The sequence below is a fragment of the Convolutriloba macropyga genome, chromosome 8 (genome assembly GCF_964194025.1).
Source record: "Convolutriloba macropyga chromosome 8, txConMacr16.3, whole genome shotgun sequence".
Lineage (NCBI taxonomy): Eukaryota > Metazoa > Xenacoelomorpha > Acoela > Convolutidae > Convolutriloba > Convolutriloba macropyga.
The window spans coordinates 36,427,820-36,447,393 of NC_134475.1; the positions used below are offsets into that span (position 1 = coordinate 36,427,820).

The 19,574-nt window shown below is 32.4% G+C and overlaps 1 protein-coding gene across 1 annotated transcript in view; it reads right to left on the reverse strand.

The window, feature by feature from the left end:
- LOC142344099 (uncharacterized) overlaps nt 1-19,574 on the reverse strand; it is a 69,929-nt gene that overhangs the window by 49,743 nt on the left and 612 nt on the right. The gene's annotated exons all lie outside the window — the stretch shown is intronic.

Genomic DNA, 19,574 nt, shown 5'->3' on the forward strand with positions numbered 1-19,574 from the left:
TAAAAAGCACTAACACTGAGTTCTTCAGCTTATTTATCATTATTTGATACAGATAACTATTGGTGAATTGCACTTAAATTGCAGTCATAGGGCGGAAAAATTATAAAAAAAGTACTAAAATACCAAAGTAAGCCTTTCAGCCAATTTATAAATATCTGATACAGTTAACGATTTTTGTATTGCTGTCAAATTTCAGTTAATGAGTAGAAAAAGTATTGAAAAAGCAGCAAAATTAAGGCTTTCAACCCATTTTTCATTATTGGTATAGTCAAAGAGTATTTAAATGCAGTTAAATTGCAGTTAACGAAAGGAAAATGGATTGAAAAAGCAGAAAAATAACTAAGATTTCAGCCAATATATCATTAATTTGTACACATAACGAGTACTGAATTGCAATTAAATTGCATAACGAGTAGATCATCTATTAAAAAAGCACTGAAACTAAGGTTTTCAGCCCATTTACAGTACACTAGTAGTGAATTGCGGATAAATTGCAGTTAAATTACGAAAAGTATTGAAAAAGCACCAAAATTAGGGCTTTCAGCGCATTTATCATTATTTGATACAGTTAACGAGTATTGAATTGCTGTTAAATTGCAGTTAACGAGTGAAAAAAGTATTTAAAAAGCCCCGAAATTAAGGCTTCCAGCCCTTTACTATTATTTCATACAGCTAACGAAAATTGAATTGCAGTCAAATTGCAGTTAACGAGTGTAAAAAGTATTGAAAAAGCACTAACACTGAGTCTTTCAGCTCATTTATCATTGCTTGATACAGTTAAAGAGTGGCGAATTGCAGTTAAATTGCAGTTATCGAGTGGAAAAACTATAGAAGAAGTACAAAAAATAAGCCTTTCAGCCAATTTATCAGTATCTGATACAGTTAACGATTGTTGAATTGCTGTCAAATTTTGGTTAATGAGTAGAAAAAGTATTGAAAAAGCATCAAAATTAAGGCATTCAGCCCATTTCTCATTATTGGTATAATTAATGAGTATTTAATTGCAGTTAAATTGCAGTTAACGAAAGGAAAATGTATTGAAAAAGCAGAAAAATAACTAAGGTTTTCAGCCAATATATATATTATTTTGTACACATAACGAGTACTGAATTGCAGTTAAAATCAATAACGAGTAGATCAGCTATTGAAAAAGCACTGAAACTAAGGTTTTCAGCACATTTATCAATTTTTCATACAGTTAACGAGTATAGAATTGCAGGTAAATTGTAGTTAACGAGTGCAAAAAATTTAAAAAAAGCACCAAAACTAAGGCTTTGAGCACATTTATCATTATTTGATACAGTTAATGAGTATTGAATTGAACTTAAATCGCAGTTAACAAGTTGAGAAGTTTTGAAAAAGCACCAAAACAAAGCCTTTGAGTCCGTTTACCAGTATTTAATAGAGTTAACGAGTATTGAATTGCAGTTAAATTGCATTTAACGGGTGAAAAAGTAATGAAAAAGTACCAAAACTAAGGTTTTCAGCCAATTTATTAATTTTTGATACAGTTTATTAGTCGTGAATTGCGGATAAATTGCAGTTAAATTACGAGTGGAAAATTACTGAAAAGGCACAGAAATAACGAAGGTTTTCAGCCCCTATATCATTATTTTGTACGAATAACGAGTATTGAATTGCAGTTAAATTGCATAACGAGTAGAACAGATAATGAAATATCACTAAAACTAATTTTTCAGTCCATTTATCATTATTTCATACAGTTAACGAGTAGTGAATTGCAGCTAAATTGCAGTCAAAGAGTGCAAAAGCTATTGAAAAAGCATCAAACCAAAAGCTTTCAGCCCATTTATCATTATTTTATACAGTTAAAGACTATTGAATTGCAGTTAAACTGCAGTTAACGATAGAACAATTATCGAAAAAGCACAAAAAAGGCTTTCAGCCCATTTACATTTATTTGATACAGTTAAAGACTATTGAATTCTAGTTAAATTGCAGTTAACAAGAGGAAAAGTTATGGAAAAAGCACCAAAACTAAGGCTTTGAGCTCATTTACCACTATTTGATACACTTAACGAGTATTGAAATGAAGTTCGATTGCCGTTTACGGGTGGACAAGCAATGAAAAAGCACCAAAATTAAGGCTTTCATCGCATTTATCATTGTTTGGTACAGTTAACGAGTATTGAATTGCTGTTAAACTGCAGTTAACGAGTGAAAAATTTATTTAAAAAGCCCCAAAATTAAGGCTTTCAGCCCCTTTACCATCATTTGATACAGTTAACGAAAATTGAATTGCAGTTAAGTTGCAGTTAACGAATGCAAAAACTATTGAAAAAGCACCAATCCTAAGTGTTTCAGCCCATTTATCATTATTTGATATAGTTAACGAGTATTGAATTGCAGTTTAATTGCAATTAACGGGCGAAAAAGTAATGAAAAAGCACCAAAACTAAGGTTTTAAGCCCATATCTTAATTTTTGATACAGTTTAGTAGTAGTGAATTGCGGTTAAATTGCGGTTAAATTACGAGTGGAAAAAAATTCAAAAGGCACAAAAATAACTAAGGTTTTCAGCCCATATATCATTATTTTATACAAATAACGATTATTGAGTTGCAGTTAAATTGCATAACGACTAAAACAGATATTGAAAAATCACTATAACTAATTTTTCAATCCATTTATCAATATTTCATACAGTTAACGAGTGGTGAATTGCAGCTAAATTGCAGTCAAAGAGTGCAAAAACTATTGAAAAAGCATCAAACCAAAAGCTTTCAGCCCATTTATCATTATTTTATACAGTTAAAGACTATTGAATTGCAGTTAAACTGCAGTTAACGATAGAAAAATTATCGAAAAAGCACAAAAAAAAGCTTTCAGCCCATTTATATTTATTTGATACAGTTAAAGACTATTGAATTCCAGTTAAATTGCAGTTAACAAGAGGAAAAATTATGGAAAAAGCACCACAACTAAGGCTTTGAGCTCATTTACCACTTTTTGATACAGTTAACGAGTATTGAAATGAAGTCAGATTGCCGTTAACGGGTGGCAAAACAATGAAAAAGCACCAAAATTAAGGCTTTCATCGCTTTTATCATTATTTGATACAGTTAACGGGTATTGAATTGCACTTAAATCGCAGTTAACAAGTTGAGAAGTTTTGAAAAAGCACCAAAACAAAGCCTTTGAGTCCGTTTACCAGTATTTAATAGAGTTAACGAGTATTGAATTGCAGTTAAATTGCAATTAACGGGTGAAAAAGTAATGAAAAAGTACCAAAACTAAGGTTTTCAGCCAATTTATTAATTTTTGATACAGTTTATTAGTCGTGAATTGCGGATAAATTGCAGTTAAATTACGAGTGGAAAATTACTGAAAAGGCACAAAAATAACGAAGGTTTTCAGCCCCTATATCATTATTTTGTACGAATAACGAGTATTGATTCGCAGTTAAATTGCATAACGAGTAGGACAGATAATGAAATATCACTAAAACTAATTTTTCAGTCCATTTATCATTATTTCATACAGTTAACGAGTAGTGAATTGCAGCTAAATTGCAGTCAAAGAGTGCAAAAGCTATTGAAAAAGCATCAAACCAAAAGCTTTCAGCCCATTTATCATTATTTTATACAGTTAAAGACTATTGAATTGCAGTTAAACTGCAGTTAACGATAGAACAATTATCGAAAAAGCACAAAAAAGGCTTTCAGCCCATTTATATTTATTTGATACAGTTAAAGACTATTGAATTCTAGTTAAATTGCAGTTAACAAGAGGAAAAATTATGGAAAAAGCACCAAAACTAAGGCTTTGAGCTCATTTACCACTATTTGATACACTTAACGAGTATTGAAATGAAGTTCGATTGCCGTTTACGGGTGGACAAGCAATGAAAAAGCACCAAAATTAAGGCTTTCATCGCATTTATCATTGTTTGATACAGTTAACGAGTATTGAATTGCTGTTAAACTGCAGTTAACGAGTGAAAAATGTATTTAAAAAGCCCCAAAATTAAGGCTTTCAGCCCCTTTACCATCATTTGATACAGTTAACGAAAATTGAATTGCAGTTAAGTTGCAGTTAACGAATGCAAAAACTATTGAAAAAGCACCAATCCTAAGTGTTTCAGCCCATTTATCATTATTTGATATAGTTAACGAGTATTGAATTGCAGTTTAATTGCAATTAACGGGCGAAAAAGTAATGAAAAAGCACCAAAACTAAGGTTTTCAGCCCATTTGTTAATTTTTGATACAGTTTAACAGTAGTGAATTGCGGTTAAATTGCAGATAAATTACGAGTGGAAAAGTATTGAAAAGGCACAAAAAATAACTAAGGTTTTCAGCCCATATATCATTATTTTGTACAAATATAGATTATTGAGTTGCAGTTAAATTGCATAGCGAGTAGAACAGATACTGAAAAATCACTATAACTAATTTTTCAATCCATTTATCAATATTTCATACAGTTAACGAGTGGTGAATTGCAGCTAAATTGCAGTCAAAGAGTGCAAAAACTATTGAAAAAGCATCAAACCAAAAGCTTTCAGCCCATTTATCATTATTTTATACAGTTAAAGACTATTGAATTGCAGTTAAACTGCAGTTAACGATAGAAAAATTATCGAAAAAGCACAAAAAAAAGCTTTCAGCCCATTTATATTTATTTGATACAGTTAAAGACTATTGAATTCCAGTTAAATTGCAGTTAACAAGAGGAAAAATTATGGAAAAAGCACCACAACTAAGGCTTTGAGCTCATTTACCACTTTTTGATACAGTTAACGAGTATTGAAATGAAGTCAGATTGCCGTTAACGGGTGGCAAAACAATGAAAAAGCACCAAAATTAAGGCTTTCATCGCTTTTATCATTATTTGATACAGTTAACGGGTATTGAATTGCTGTTAAATTGCAGTTAACGAGTGAAAAAAGTATTTAAAAAGCCCCAAAATTAAAGCTTTCAGCGCCTTTACCATCATTTGATACATTTAACGAAAAGTGAATTGCATTTAAATTGCAGTTAACCAATGCAAAAACTATTCAAAAAGCACCAATCCTAATTGTTTCAGCCCATTTATCATTATTTGATACAGTTAACGGGCTTTGAATTGCAGTTTAATTGCAATTAACGGGCGAAAAATTAATGAAAAAGAACCAAAACTAAGGTTTTCAGCCCATATCTTAATTTTTGATACAGTTTAGTAGTAGTGAATTGCGGTTAAATTGCGGTTAAATTACGAGTGGAAAAAAATTCAAAAGGCACAAAAATAACTAAGGTTTTCAGCCCATATATCATTATTTTATACAAATAACGATTATTGAGTTGCAGTTAAATTGCATAACGACTAAAACAGATATTGAAAAATTACTAAAACTAATTTTTCAATCCATTTATCATTATTTCATACAGTTAACGAGTAGTGAATTGCAGCTAAATTGCATTCAAAGAGTGCAAAAACTATTGAAAAAGCATCAAACCCAAAGCTTTGAGCCCATTTATCATTATTTGATACAGTTAAAGACTATTGAATTTCAGTTAAACTGCAGTTAACGATAGAAAAAGTATTGAAAAAGCACAAAAAAGGCTTTCAGCCCATTTATCTTTATTTGATACAGTTAACCAGTATTGAATTGCAGTTAAATTCAGTTAACAAGAGGAAAAAGTATGGAAAAGCACCAAAACTATGGCTTTGAGCTCATTTACCACTATTTGATACAGTAAACGAGTATTGAAATGAAGCTAGATTGCCGTTAACGGGTGGAAAAGCAATGAAAAAGTACCAAAATTTAGGTTCCAGCGCATTTATCATTATTTGATACAGTTAACGAGTATTGAATTGCTGTTAAATTGCAGTTAACGAGTGAAAAAAGTATTCAAAAAGCCACAAAATTAGGGCTTTCAGCCCCCTTTACCATCATTTGATACAGTTAACGAAAATTCAATTGCAGTCAAATTGCAGTTAAAGAGTGGAAAAAGTAATGAAAAAGAACTAACACTGAGTCTTTCAGCTCATTTATCATTATATGATACAGTTAACAGGTAGTGAATTGCAGTTAAATAGCAGTTAACGAGTGGAATAGCTATTGAAAAAGTAAAAAACTAAGCTTTTCAGCCCATCTTCCAATTTTTGATACAGTTACAGAGCAGTGAATTGCAGTTAAATTGCAGTTATTGAGTGGAAAAACTATTGAAAAAGTACCAAAACTGAGGCTTTCAGCCCATTTATCAATACTTGATACAGTTAACGATTATTGAATTGCTGTCAAACTTCAGTTAACAAGTAGAAAAAGTTTCCAAAAAGCATCAAAATTAAGGCTCTCGGCCCATTTCTCATTATTGGTATAGTTAATGAGTATTGAATTGCTGTTAAATTGCGGTTAACGAGTGAAAAAAGTATTGAAAAAGCCCCAAAATTAAGGGTCTCAGCCCCTTTACCATCGTTTGATACAATTAACGAAAATTGAATTGCAGTCAAATTGCAGTTAAAGAGTGGAAAATGTAATGAAAAACAACTAACACTGAGCGTTTCAGCTCATTTATCATTTTTGATACAATTAACGAGAGGTGAATTGCAGTTAAATTGCAGTCATCGGGCGGAAAAACTATAGAAACAGTACAAAAATAAGACTTTCAGCCCATTTATCAATATCTGGTACAGTTAACGATTGTTGAATTGCAGTCAAACTTCAGATAACGAAAGGAAAAAGTATTGAAAAAGCACAAAAAACTAAGGTTTTCAGCCAGTATGTCATTATTTTGTACACATAACGACTACTGAATTGCAGTTAAATTGCATAACGAGTAGAACAGCTATTGAAAAAGCTCAGAAACTAAGGTTTTCAGCCCATTTATCAATTTTTCATACAGTTAACGACTATAGAATTGCAGGTAAATTGCAGTTAACGAGTGCTAAAACCAATAAAAAAGCACCAAAAGTAAGGCTTTGAGCCCATTTTTCATTATTTGATACACTTAACGAGTATTGAATTGCAATTGAATTGCTGTTAACAAGTGGGATAATTTAGAAAAATCACCAAAACTAAGTGTTTCAGCCCATTTATCTTTTTTTGATACAGTTAACGAGTATTGAGTAGCAGCTAAACTGCCATCAACGATCGAAGAAAATATTTAAAAAGCACAAAATGAAGGCTTCCAGCCAAACTTTTCTTTATTGGATATAGCTAAGAAATGCAGTTAAAATGTAACGAGTGGAAAAGTAATGAAGAAGCATCAAAACTAAGGCTTTCAGCGCATTTATCATTATTTGATACAGTTAACGAATATTGAATTGCAGTTAAATTGCAGTTAACTAGTAGAAAAACTATTATACTAAAAGAGCACCAAATCTAATGCTTTCAGCCCATTTCCCATTATTTGATACAGTTAACGAGTATTGAACTGCACTTAAATTTCAGTTAAAAAGTGGGAAAAGTATTGAAAAAGCACCAAAACTAAGGCTTTTAGCCTATTTCCCTTAATTTTATACCGTCGCCGAGTTTTGATGTGCAATTAAATTGCAGTTATCGAGTGGAAAAACTATTGAAAAAGTACCAAAACTAAGACTTTCAAAGCATTTATCAATATTTGATACGGCTAACGAGTATTGAATTGCAGTTAAATTGCAATTAACGGTTGAAAAAGTAACGAAAAAGCTCCAAAACTAAAGTTTTCAGCCCATTTATTAATTTTTGATACAGTTTACTAGTTTTGAATTGCTGTTAAACTGCAGTTAACAAGTAGGAAAACATTGACAGAGCACCAAGACTAAATTTTTCAGCCCATTTATCATCATTTGATACTGTTAGCGAGTAGTGAATTGCAGTTAAATTGCAATTAACGAGTGGAAAAACTATCGCAAAAGTACTAAAACTAAGGCTTTCAGCCCGTTTATCAATATTTGATACCATTAACGAGTTTTTAATTGCATTTAACGATTGGTGAAAATCTTTAAAAAGCACAAAAACTAAGGTTCACAGCCCTTATATCATTATTTGTTATAAATAACGAGTATTGGTTGCAGTTAAATTGCATAACAAGTAGAACAGGTATTGAAAAAGCACTCAAAATATGGTTTTCAGCCCATTTTTCATTATTTGTTAGAGTTATTGAGTATTGAATTGCAGTTAATATACAGTTAACGAGTGGAAAAGGTATTGAAAAAGCACCAAAACTAAGGCTATCAGTCCATTCATCATTATATGATACAGTTAACAATTAGTGAATTGTAGTTAAATTGCTGTTAACGAGTGAAATATTTTTTGAAAAAGTACCAAAACTAAGGTTTTCAGCCCATTTATCATTATTGGATGCAAAAAACGAGTATTTAATTGCGGTTAAATTGCAGTTAACGAGTGGAAAAAGTATTGAAAAAGCACAAAAAACTTAAACTTTCAGCCCATATAACAAAATTTGGTATAAATAATGAATATTGAATTGCAGTTACATTGCACAAACTTAACACAAACAGCTAAGTGCACAAACTATTGGAAAATTACTAAACCTAAGGCTTTCAGCTCATTGTTCATTATATGATGCAGTTAACGAGTATTTAATTGCAGTTAAATTGCAGTTAACGAGTGGAAAAACTATTGAAGAATCACTGAAACTAACGTTTTGAGCCCATTTATCACCATTTGATTCAGTAACTAGTGGTGAATTGCAGTCAAATGGCCGTTAACGAGTGGAATATTTTTTGAAAATGTACCAAAACTAAGGTTTTCAGCCCATTTATCATTATTTGACACAATAAACGAGTATTGAATTGTGGTTAAATTGCAGTTAACGAGTGGAAAAAGTATTGAAAAAGCACAAAAAACTAAAACTTTCAGCCCATATAACAATATTTGGTACACATAATGAATATTGAATTGCAGTTAAATTGCATAACGAGTAGAACAGGTATCGAAAAAGCACTGAAACTAAGGTTTTCAGCCCATTTATCATTATTTGATAGAGTTAACGAGTAGTGAATTGCAGCTAAATTGCAGTTAACGAGTGGGAAAACTATTGAAGAATCACCCAAAGTAACGTTTTTAGCCCATTTATCACCTTTTGATACAGTTAACTAGTGGTGAATTGTAGTCAAATGGCAGATAGCGAGTGCAATAATTTTTGAAAAATTTCCAAAACTCAGGTTTTCAGCCCATTTATCATTATTTGATACAATTAACGAGTATTGAATTGCGGTTAAATTGCATTTAACGATTGGAAAAAGTATTGAAAAAGCACCTAAACTAAAGCTTTCAGCCCTTTTATCAACTTTTGATACAGTTAACGAGTATTGAATTGCTGTTAAATTGCGGTTAACGAGTGCAAAAACTATGGAAAAAGCACCAAACCTAAGGCTTTCAGCCCATATACTCAAATTTGATACCGTTCACGGGTATTGAATTGCAGTTGAATTGCATAACGAGTAGAACAGGTATCGAAAAAGCACTGAAACTAAGGTTTTCAGCCCATTTATCATTATTTGATAGAGCTAACGAGTAGTGAATTGCAGTTAAATTGCAGTTAATGAGTAGAGAAAGCATTTAAAAAGCACAAAAACTAAGGTTCTTAGCCCATATATCATTATTTTAAAAATAACGAGTATTGATTTGCAGTTCAATTGCATAACAAGTAGAACAGGTATTGAAAAAGCATTTAAACTATGGTTTTCAGCCCATTTATCTTTATTTGTTAGAGTTAACGCGTATTGAATTGCAGCTAAATTTCAGTTAACAAGTAGAAAAAGTATTGAAAAATCACCAAAACTAAGGCTTTCAGCTCAGTTATCATTATTTGATGCAGTTAACGAGTTTTTAATTGCAGTTAAATTGCAGTTAACGAGTGGGAAAACTATTGAAGAATCACCGAAACTAACGTTTTTAGCCCATTCATCACCTTTTGATACAGTTAACTAGTGGTGAATTGTAGTCAAATTGCAGATGACGAGTGCAATAATTTTTGAAAAAGTTCCAAAACTCAGGTTTTCAGCCCATTTATCATTGTTTGATACAATAAACGAGTATTGGATTGCGGTTAAATTGCATTTAACGATTGGAAAAAGTATTGAAAAAGCACCTAAACTAAAGCATTCAGCCCTTTATCAACTTTTGATACAGTTAACGAGTATTGAATTGCTGTTAAATTGCAGTTAACGAGTGCAAAAACTATTGAAAAAGCCCCAAAACTAAGGCTTTCAGCCAATATACTTAAATTTGATACCGTTAACGGGTATTGAATTGCAGTTAAATTGCAGTTAACGAGTGGAAAACCTATTGAAAAAACATCAAAACTAAGGCTTTCAGCCCATTTACTAAAATTTGATACCGTTAACGGCTATTGAATTGCAGTTGAATTGCAGTTTATGAGTGGAAAACCTATTGAAAAAACATCAAAACTAAGGCTTTCAGCCCATTTACTAAAATTTGATACCGTTAACGAGTATTGGATTGCAGTTAAATTGCAGTTAACGAGTGGAGAGATTATTTAAAAAGCACAAAAAACTAAGGCTTTCAGCCTTAGTTTTTGATTTGCAGTTAAATTGCATAACAAGTGAAACAGGTATTGAAAAAGCACTAAAATTAAGGTTTTCAGCCCATTATTTGATACAGTTAACGATTAGTGATTCGCAGCTAAATTGAAGGTGCAAAAACTATTGAAAAAGCAACAAACAAAAGGCTTTTAGCCCATTAATAAATATTTGATACCGTTAACGGATACTGACTTGCAGTTAACGAGTGAAAAAGCACCAAAACTAAGGTTTTGACTTGCAGTTAAATTGCAGTTAACGAGCGAAAAAAAGTAATGAAAAAAGCATCAAAAATAAGGTTTTCAGACGATTTATCATCACTTGATACAGTTAACGAGTAGTGATTTGCAGTCAAATTGCAGTTAACGAGTAGAAAATCTTTTGAAAAAGTACCAAAACTGAGGTTTTGAGCCCATTTATTATTATATGATAGAGTTAGCAAGTAGTGAATTGCGGTTAAATTGCAGTTAACGAGCGGAAACGCTTTTGAAAAAGTACCAAAACAAAGGCTTCCAGCCGATATATCATTATTTGGTAAACTTAACGAGTATTGAGTATTGAATTGCAGTTAAACTGCATAACGAGTAGAACAAGTATTGAAAAATCAATAAAACTAAGGTTTTTCAGCCCATTTATCATTATTTGATACAATTAACGAGTATTGAATTGAGGTTAAACTCAAGTTAACGAGTAGAAAAAAAATGAAAAACACCAAAAACTAAGTCTTCTGCCCATTTAGTATTATATGATACAGTTAATAAGTAGTGAATTGCAGTTACCGAGTGGAAAAGGTATTGAAAAAGCACAAAAAACTAAAGCATTCAGCCAAAATATCATAATTTGGTATACATAACGAGTATTGAATAGCAGTTAATTTTCATAACGAGTAGAACAGGTATTAAAAAAGCAATAAAACAAAGGTTTTCAGCCCAGTTATCATTATTTGATACAGTTCACGAGTAGTGAATTGCAATCAAATTACAGTTAACGAGTAGAAAATCTTTTGAAAAGTACCAAAACTGAGGCTTTCAGCCCATTGATCATTACATGATACAGTTAACAAGTAGTGAACTGCAGTTAAAGTGCAGTTAACGATTGGAAACGCTAATGAAAAAGTACCAAAACTAAGGCTTTCAGCCCATTTATTAATATATGATACAGTTAATAAGTAGTGAATTGCAGTTACCGAGTGGAAAAACTATTGAAAAAGCACAAAAAAACTAAGGCATTCAGCCCATATATCACAATTTGGTATACATAACGAGTATTGAATAGCAGTTAATTTGTATAACGAGTAGAACAGTAATTAAAAAAGCAATAAAACTAAGGTTTTCAGCCCAGTTATCATTATTTGATACAGTTCACGAGTAGTGAATTGCAGTCAATTTGCAGTTAACGAATAGAAAATCTTTTGAAAAAGTACCAAAACTGAGGCTTTCAGCCTATTTATCATTACATGATACAGTTAACAAGTAGTGAACTGCAGTTGAATTACAGTTAATGAGCGGAAACGCTTTTGAAAAAGTACCAAAACTAAGACTTTCAGCCGATATATCATTATTTGGTAAACTTAACGAGTATTGAGTATTGAATTGCAGTTAAACTGCATAACGAGTAAAACAAGTATTGGAAAAGCACTAAAACTAAGGTTTTCAGCCCATTTATCATTATTTGATACAATTAACGAGTATTCAATTCAGGTTAAACTACAGTTAACGAGTAGAAAGAAAATTGAAAAGCACCAAAACTAAGTCTTTCGGCAAATTTATCATTATATGATACAGTTAACTAGTAGTTAATTGCAGTTAAATTGCAGTTAACGAGTGGAAACTCTATTGAAAAAGAACCTAAACTAAGTATTTCAGCCCATTTATGAATATATGATACAGTTAAAAAGTAGTGAACTGCAGTTACCGAGTGGAAAAAGTATTGAAAAAGCACAAAAAACTAATGCATTCAGCCCATATATCATAATTTGGTATATATAACGAGTATTGAATTGCAGTTAAATTGCATAACGAGTAGAACAAGTGTTAACAAAGCAATAAAACTAAGGTTTTCAGCCCATTTATCATTATTTGATACAGTTAACGAGTAGTGAATTGCAGCTAAATTGCAGTTAACGAGTGCGAAAACTAATGAAAAAGCACCAAACCTAAGGCTTTCAACATATTTATTAATATTTGATATCGTTAAATTGTATTGAATTGCACTTAAATTGCTTTTAACGAGTGGAAAAACTATTGAAAAAGCACCAAACCTAAGGTTATCAGACCATTTATCAGTATTTGATACAGTTAAAGAGTATTGAATTGCAGTTAAATTGCAGTTAACGAGTGGAAAACTGTTGAAGAAGTACTAAAACTAAGGCTTTCAGCCAATATATCAATATTTGATACCGTTAACGGTAATTGAATAGTTGTTAAATTGCAGTTAACGAGTTGAAAAACTATTGTTAAAAGACCAAAACTAAGGCTCTCAGCCTATTTATCATTATTTGATACAGTTAACGAGAGTTGAATTGCAGTTAGTTTTCAGGAGTTAACGAGTGGAAAATTTATAGAAAAAGCACCAAAACTAAGGTTTTCAGCCCATATATCATTACTTGGTATACATAACGAGTATTCAATTGCAGTTAAATTGCTTAACGAGCAGAGCAGGTATTGAAAAACACTAAAACTAAGGTTTTCAGCCCAATAATCATTATTTGATACAGTTAACGAGTAGTGAATTGCAGCTAAATTGCAGTTAACGAGTGCGAAAACTATTGAAAAAGCACCAAACCTAAGGCTTTCAACATATTTATCAATATTTGATACCGTTAAATGGTATTGAATTGCACTTAAATTGCTTTTAACGGGTGGAAAAACTATTGAAAAAGCATCAAACCTAAGGTTTTCAGACCATTTATCGGTATTTGATACAGTTAAAGAGTATTGAATTGCAGCTAAATTGCAGTTAACGAGTGTGAAAACTATTGAAAAAGCACCAAACCTAAGGTTTTCAACATATTTATCAACATTTGATACCGTTAAATGGTATTGAATTGCACTTAAATTGCTTTTAAAGAGTGGAAAACTATTGAAAAAGCACCAAACCTAAATCTTGCAGCCGATTTATTGTTTTTTGATACAGTTAACGATTATTGAATTGCATTTGAATTCAGTCAACGAGTGCAAAAACTATTGGAAAAACACCAAAACTAAGGCTTTCCGACCATTTATTATTATTTGATACAGTTAACAAGAGTTGAATTGCATTTAATTTTCAGTAGTTAACGAGTGGAAAAAATTATTGAAAAAGCACCAAAACTAAGGCTATCAGCCCATTTATAAATACTTGGTATACATAACGAGTATTGAATTGCAGTTTATTTGCAAAACAATTAGAACAAATACTACACGTACAGGAACAACAAAAACTGCAAGTTGTCATCAGAGATTGGTTCCCTAAATTTTGCACATCATCATTTCTTTAGAACAAGAATAAATGATTCCAAACAACTTGTACTTTCACATTTGCCTTTCGTACAAGTTTATAAAAATTTGACATCTCATTTTGCTGAGATAAATAACAAGCAAATTAATTGCGAATTTAAAATTCGCTCATGCTCAGAACTCAATGCAACACTGCATTAAAAAATCTTCCGGATACGAGAAATGATACGACAGAAATGCCGCGAAAACCAAAAACGATTAAATAAATTTTAAACACAAAACTCTAACACAAAAGCTTTCAGCACAACTGAAAATCTTTCATTTGGTTTAAACGAGCGTATTCTCAATTTATATTGAAAGTATAATTTTTATTCGAGAGAGAATAGCGGCTCAATTATTAGAAATTTTTCTCGTATTAAATTAGAACTATTTTCAGAAAGGGAAAGTCAAGAACAAATTTATTTTTTAAAACAAGTAAATTGAAAATATAACCCAGGGGTTAAATATTACAAGTTTAAAATTTTATATAAAAAATTAGTACATCGTCAAAAGTCGAAGTTAGTTGTTCCGGTTTTTTAAAGGTAAAATTAACTTTTGAAGCCACCATCGTTCTTTTCCAACGGTACAAGTTTGAATTGTTGGAGCAGATGCTGTTTTAACACGCGTTTAAACTGTGAGCGTGCTCTGATAGTCCGGACTTCACGCGGAAGTTTATTCCATTTTTGGATTCTTCATTTTTGTAATGATCGACTGCTCGACTTTAGGAGAATTAGCTGTTCAGTTCTGTTGTTTTTTGTTACTAAGACATTACCACTTATAAGAAAACTTGTTTCTGCTAAAATTGAAATTTGTGTCATCAGCAAAATGAATTATGTCGAAGTTTCCTTGTACTTTTTCTCGAAAATAATTAATGTAGAGAAGAAAAACTAGTGGCCCTAAAAGCGTTCCCTTTGGAACACCCTGATTTGTTTTCAACCATTCTGAGTAAACATCATTTATCTTAACACACTGCACTTTCTGAAAAACCGTAAACTTCAATCTTTTTGAGAAAAAATTCGTGCGATATTGAATTAAATGCTTTAGCTAGATCAATAAAAACAGCAACTGAAAATTTTAATTTGTTATAGTTTTCTTGTAATGCTTGGATTAAGTGTAAAACAGCACCTGTAGAAGACTATTGTTTTTAACATCCATTCTTTTTGTATAAATTCGTTAACCTGATTGAGAAGTATGCGCTCAAAGAGTTTTGCAAACATTGGAGTAATTGAGATAGGCCTATAGTTCTCACAAATTCTTACATCCCTTTTTTGTAGACCGGACTAATGAAAGCAAGTTTCAAATTTTCTGGGAAACTTTTTGACTAACTCATGGGTTAAAAACAAACTGCAAATGGGTTCCGATTGCAAACTTTGCTGCCTTGATTGCTCAAGAATTAAAAACGCCTGGACCTGAACACTTATTGTTGTCGAGTGAATCAATGACATCAAAGAGTTCCTTTTGTGTGACTGTTCTGAAGCAGAACTTTTCCCTAACTTCTATGCGAGAAATAATTGGAGCGCTCACATATGTGCTTGTGCGGAAATGAGAACTTGGTGAAATGCAGTTTAAAAATTTTCTAAGAAGTTCTAATTACTTTCTAAGAAGTTTACTGGGGTCTTAGTTTTGAGTTTCCGATTTTTGATTTTCCGAAACGATTTTCGATTTTCGGCTTGGAGCACTTGTCCATTGTATCAGCCTAATTTTTGAAATTTTCTATTGAGACAATTTGCAATATCGAGTTCATTATCTACTTCTATTTCACCATCGACTAGTTTGTCTGTAACGAGACACTACCTTTCTTCGCCAATTCTTTCTTTTGATGAAACTCCATTGTTCCTTACTTGTTGGTAGTTCATTGAAAAATTGTTTGCAAAACTCGCTTTAGGCTGTTTTTAAACGCCTATTAACCAAGTTTCTCTGATATTTGAAAATGGTATGCGCTTGCTCCGATGGGTTGCTTTTACAGATATTAAAATGTCTTTGTTTTTTCGTGATTTCTTCTCTCTGTTTTTTTGTTAGCCAAATTTATTCAGCAGTTTTTTCTGGTCGAGAGCTCTTTATAAGCGGGGCGTGAAACACTAGAGGAGTGCTGAAAACATTTATGAAAGCATTGTACATGCTATTTCCATCTTCACGTCGATATAAATTACTCCAGTCCTGATTTGAAAGATCAAGACTTAGTTTGTTTGCATCGAACTTTCTTTTGTTTCTACTGATAGAACTTTGCTTCCTGTTTTTAGGTTCAACAAAAAAATTGGTGGTGTACGAAACAGTCAAGTGATTGATTAAAAATGATGGGGAAAAATCTGAACCTCGTGAATTTCGTTTTTGCTGGAAAACCCATGATCGATTAGTTTTACGCCGGGGCTGATGGCTCGTGTTGGTTTTTCTGTGTTTGATAAAGTAAGTCCAAAAGTACTCGCAAATTCATCCAATAAAATGGATTTTTGTTGTTGAATTGAGTGTATAATCGCCAAAAAGCAAAACTTCGTCAGTGACTGAGTAAGCCGCGGAAGATTCTGAAGTTAATTCATCGATGAAATAGTTTCCCAAGTTTTTATTTGGACAATACGAAGCATTAAATAGGATTTTACCATTCAATAGCCCAGATATTTCTGCCCATAAGGACTCAAAAAAGCTTTCATTGAGTACATTTAGATCATTTTGATGTTTTGAAGTTATGTCCCTAGAAACCCAGATGGCAACACACCCACCCTTATTTACTCCTGTCTTTGATTACCTTGATTTTGAGTAAATTTTGTGTTTCGGACTCAAAAAAATCTCTGATTTTTTATTTGTTTCCTTCAACCAAGTTTCAGTAAGGATCACTATTGTGTTTTGAGTTAAATTTGTAACATTTTCAGGGAAAAGGTCATATTTGTTTTTTTAACTGCGTGCATTGAAGAGGCAAATAATTAGATTTTTGCAATCATTTCTAACTATGTCTATCAGAATGTCCGATTCACGAATGTGAGAAAAGGGCCCGCTTTTGATGAATATCACCACTTAGGAGCAAGCACATGAAGTGTAAAGAAAATATTTTGCAAATATTTAAAAAACGAAAAAACCAAATCCTAATTTTCACCTTATAATAATCAAGTTTTTGGTTGTGTGACATAACCGAATATATAAATTTTTCATTTGATGTGCTAAGTAAAAAAGCAAAAACTATTTGTTTGGAATTGCTCATTTTTTGCTGACAGAAAAACATTAAGTCACAAAACCAAAGGATTGATTAAAAACGCTGAATTTGTCGCATAGCAATGTTGTTTTGTGATACTGTAATATAATGCTGTTGATAATAGTTCCGGATACTCTTGACATTTTTTTTTGTACTTCAGCCGAACTTAAGTAAACACCATCATTATTTATTTGCGATGTTGTTATGTTGCATTTCAAAATCTATACTTTATTCCATTTAAATGTTCTATTCAGCTCCAAAGCAATATTTCCCAGTTGCTTAATGAACTTCTCAATTGCAGTATTATTCAAATCACGCCCATAATGGCCATTTTTAACTTGTGGAATTTCAGAAAGTAGAACTCGGTGAGGTTTCAACTTTTTAATTGCTTTTATAACAGTTTCACATAATTGAGATGCTGCGGCCACCCCTGAAACACCCTTATCAATACTATTATGAACCGCATGAAAAATGATTTATTGACATTTCGCACCTGACGAATATTGTTTGACTGTTTGTCCCAAATCAATGATTTTGGCAGTGGGATACGAATCCCAGCATCATAAAAAACTCAGATTGTCGTATTGTTTTATGTGCTGTCTGAAATTATAAGATGGTTAGTGTTTCTGTTAATATATTTCGGAAAAAAAACTTTGGCTCCGACGGCTCACAAAAAATTTGAATATTGTGATCCATTAATATTTCCAATAGCGAACTGTTCTGGTCCCGTAAATATCCGACTTCAGATTGGAATTGATCAATCATTCGACACTGGTACGCATCTGCATTATCGTTCAATTCTATCTGCTGCTTCTGTTTCTCAATAACATGGTTTTGTTCTGAGATCATTTTAACTGGCTTGTCGATTAATTGTTTCTGTTCTTGTACGATTTCGTTTTTTTGCTTTAGCTGTTTTCGCATGTCCTCAGTGGTGTTTGTAAGTCTGGAAAGTTCATTGCTCAATTCAGTTTTAGCCTGCTGAGGCCTTTTTAACCAAAACTTTGTTTGGATTTCGATTTACGCAGCAAATTGCATTTACCAACTGTTCTGCTCTTTGATTTTTGCTTTTTATAATTGATACAAATAGATTCAATAAACAAAGGAATGAAAAGGTTTTTAGATCTTTTCCGTTTGTGCCCCCCCCCCCAGCTTAGTGGGTGCATATTATTTGTAACCCCCAGACGCACGTGCAATATTTTCACATAAAGATTTACTATCTAATGTCACGTGCTCTGTCACTGGGGGGAGCATAACTTACTAGGGGGGCACAAACGGAAAAGATCCGGATTTTTTACTGACCCACTGAGATCGTTACAGGACAGAAGGAGTAATCTTTTACTTTACAAACTTTAGAAGAAATAATTGCTCAAGAGAAAATAAATCTTTGTGTATTTATAAGCAAATGTTCTATAATTAATAATAAAAACTAATTAAAAAACGTGCTTTTTTTCGTTTTTTATGTTTCAGATTTTAAAAAATAATCCCCAAGAGAAACATTTGACAAGACCGAACCCCAACTTTGAATGGTTATATTGCAAGATTTTGCAAGACGATGCCGCACCGTCTTGCAACATAATTATGTTGCAAGACGGTGCGGCATCGTCTTGCAAAATAAAGTGCGTTCGAAATAGTCTGATCAGAGAATGATTTTAAACATGAACAAATCTCTCAATATCGTTATAATATATTCATTTCGTCTATCATTTTATCAATCTTATATTCAACTAACAAAAAACCAATCCTGAAAGTATTGTTAATGAAAGTAAATCGAAAAAAAAATGATCAAAAAAAAATTACTGAGAATGCCATTTTTTTTTATGCTTTTAACTGAAAAAATGAACTTAGACAGCTCTGCATAAAAACGTCTTGATCTACTTTGATTCGAAATCTTTTCTTGAGGTGACCGGCAGTTGTTATCAGCTGGATCCCTTGGTTCTGATCAAACCCATCGGATTTTCAGATGAAGTTCCGATCAGAATGCTGTTTTATTGTTGTCTCTTACCCGAGACAACAAAAGTCTGTAAGAAAACAAAAAAACGTGAAAAAAATGTCGCTGGAATTGGTCTCTGATCAGACTAGTGTGCGCTTAAAACTGCCTCTAATCAGACCGTCCCAGACCAAAGTGACCTCTGATCAGACTGTCCCAGAACAAAGTGGCCTCTGATCAGGCAAGTTCCAGACCATTGTCCAGACAAAAGTGCGCTCGATGCCTTTTCCAGACCATGTAATTCGAGCGCACCGGGAACATGTGTGCGCTCGAAACTCGTCTGATCAGGGGTCACTTCGGTCTGGCCACCTCGACCTGGGAACCACTCATTCTGCCGGGGGAATTTCAACTTCTTCAGTCACTCCGATTCCACCATGACAAAAAAATTTCGTGGAATCCCACAACTATTGATTTGCCGCCAGTTTATTAATGATTTG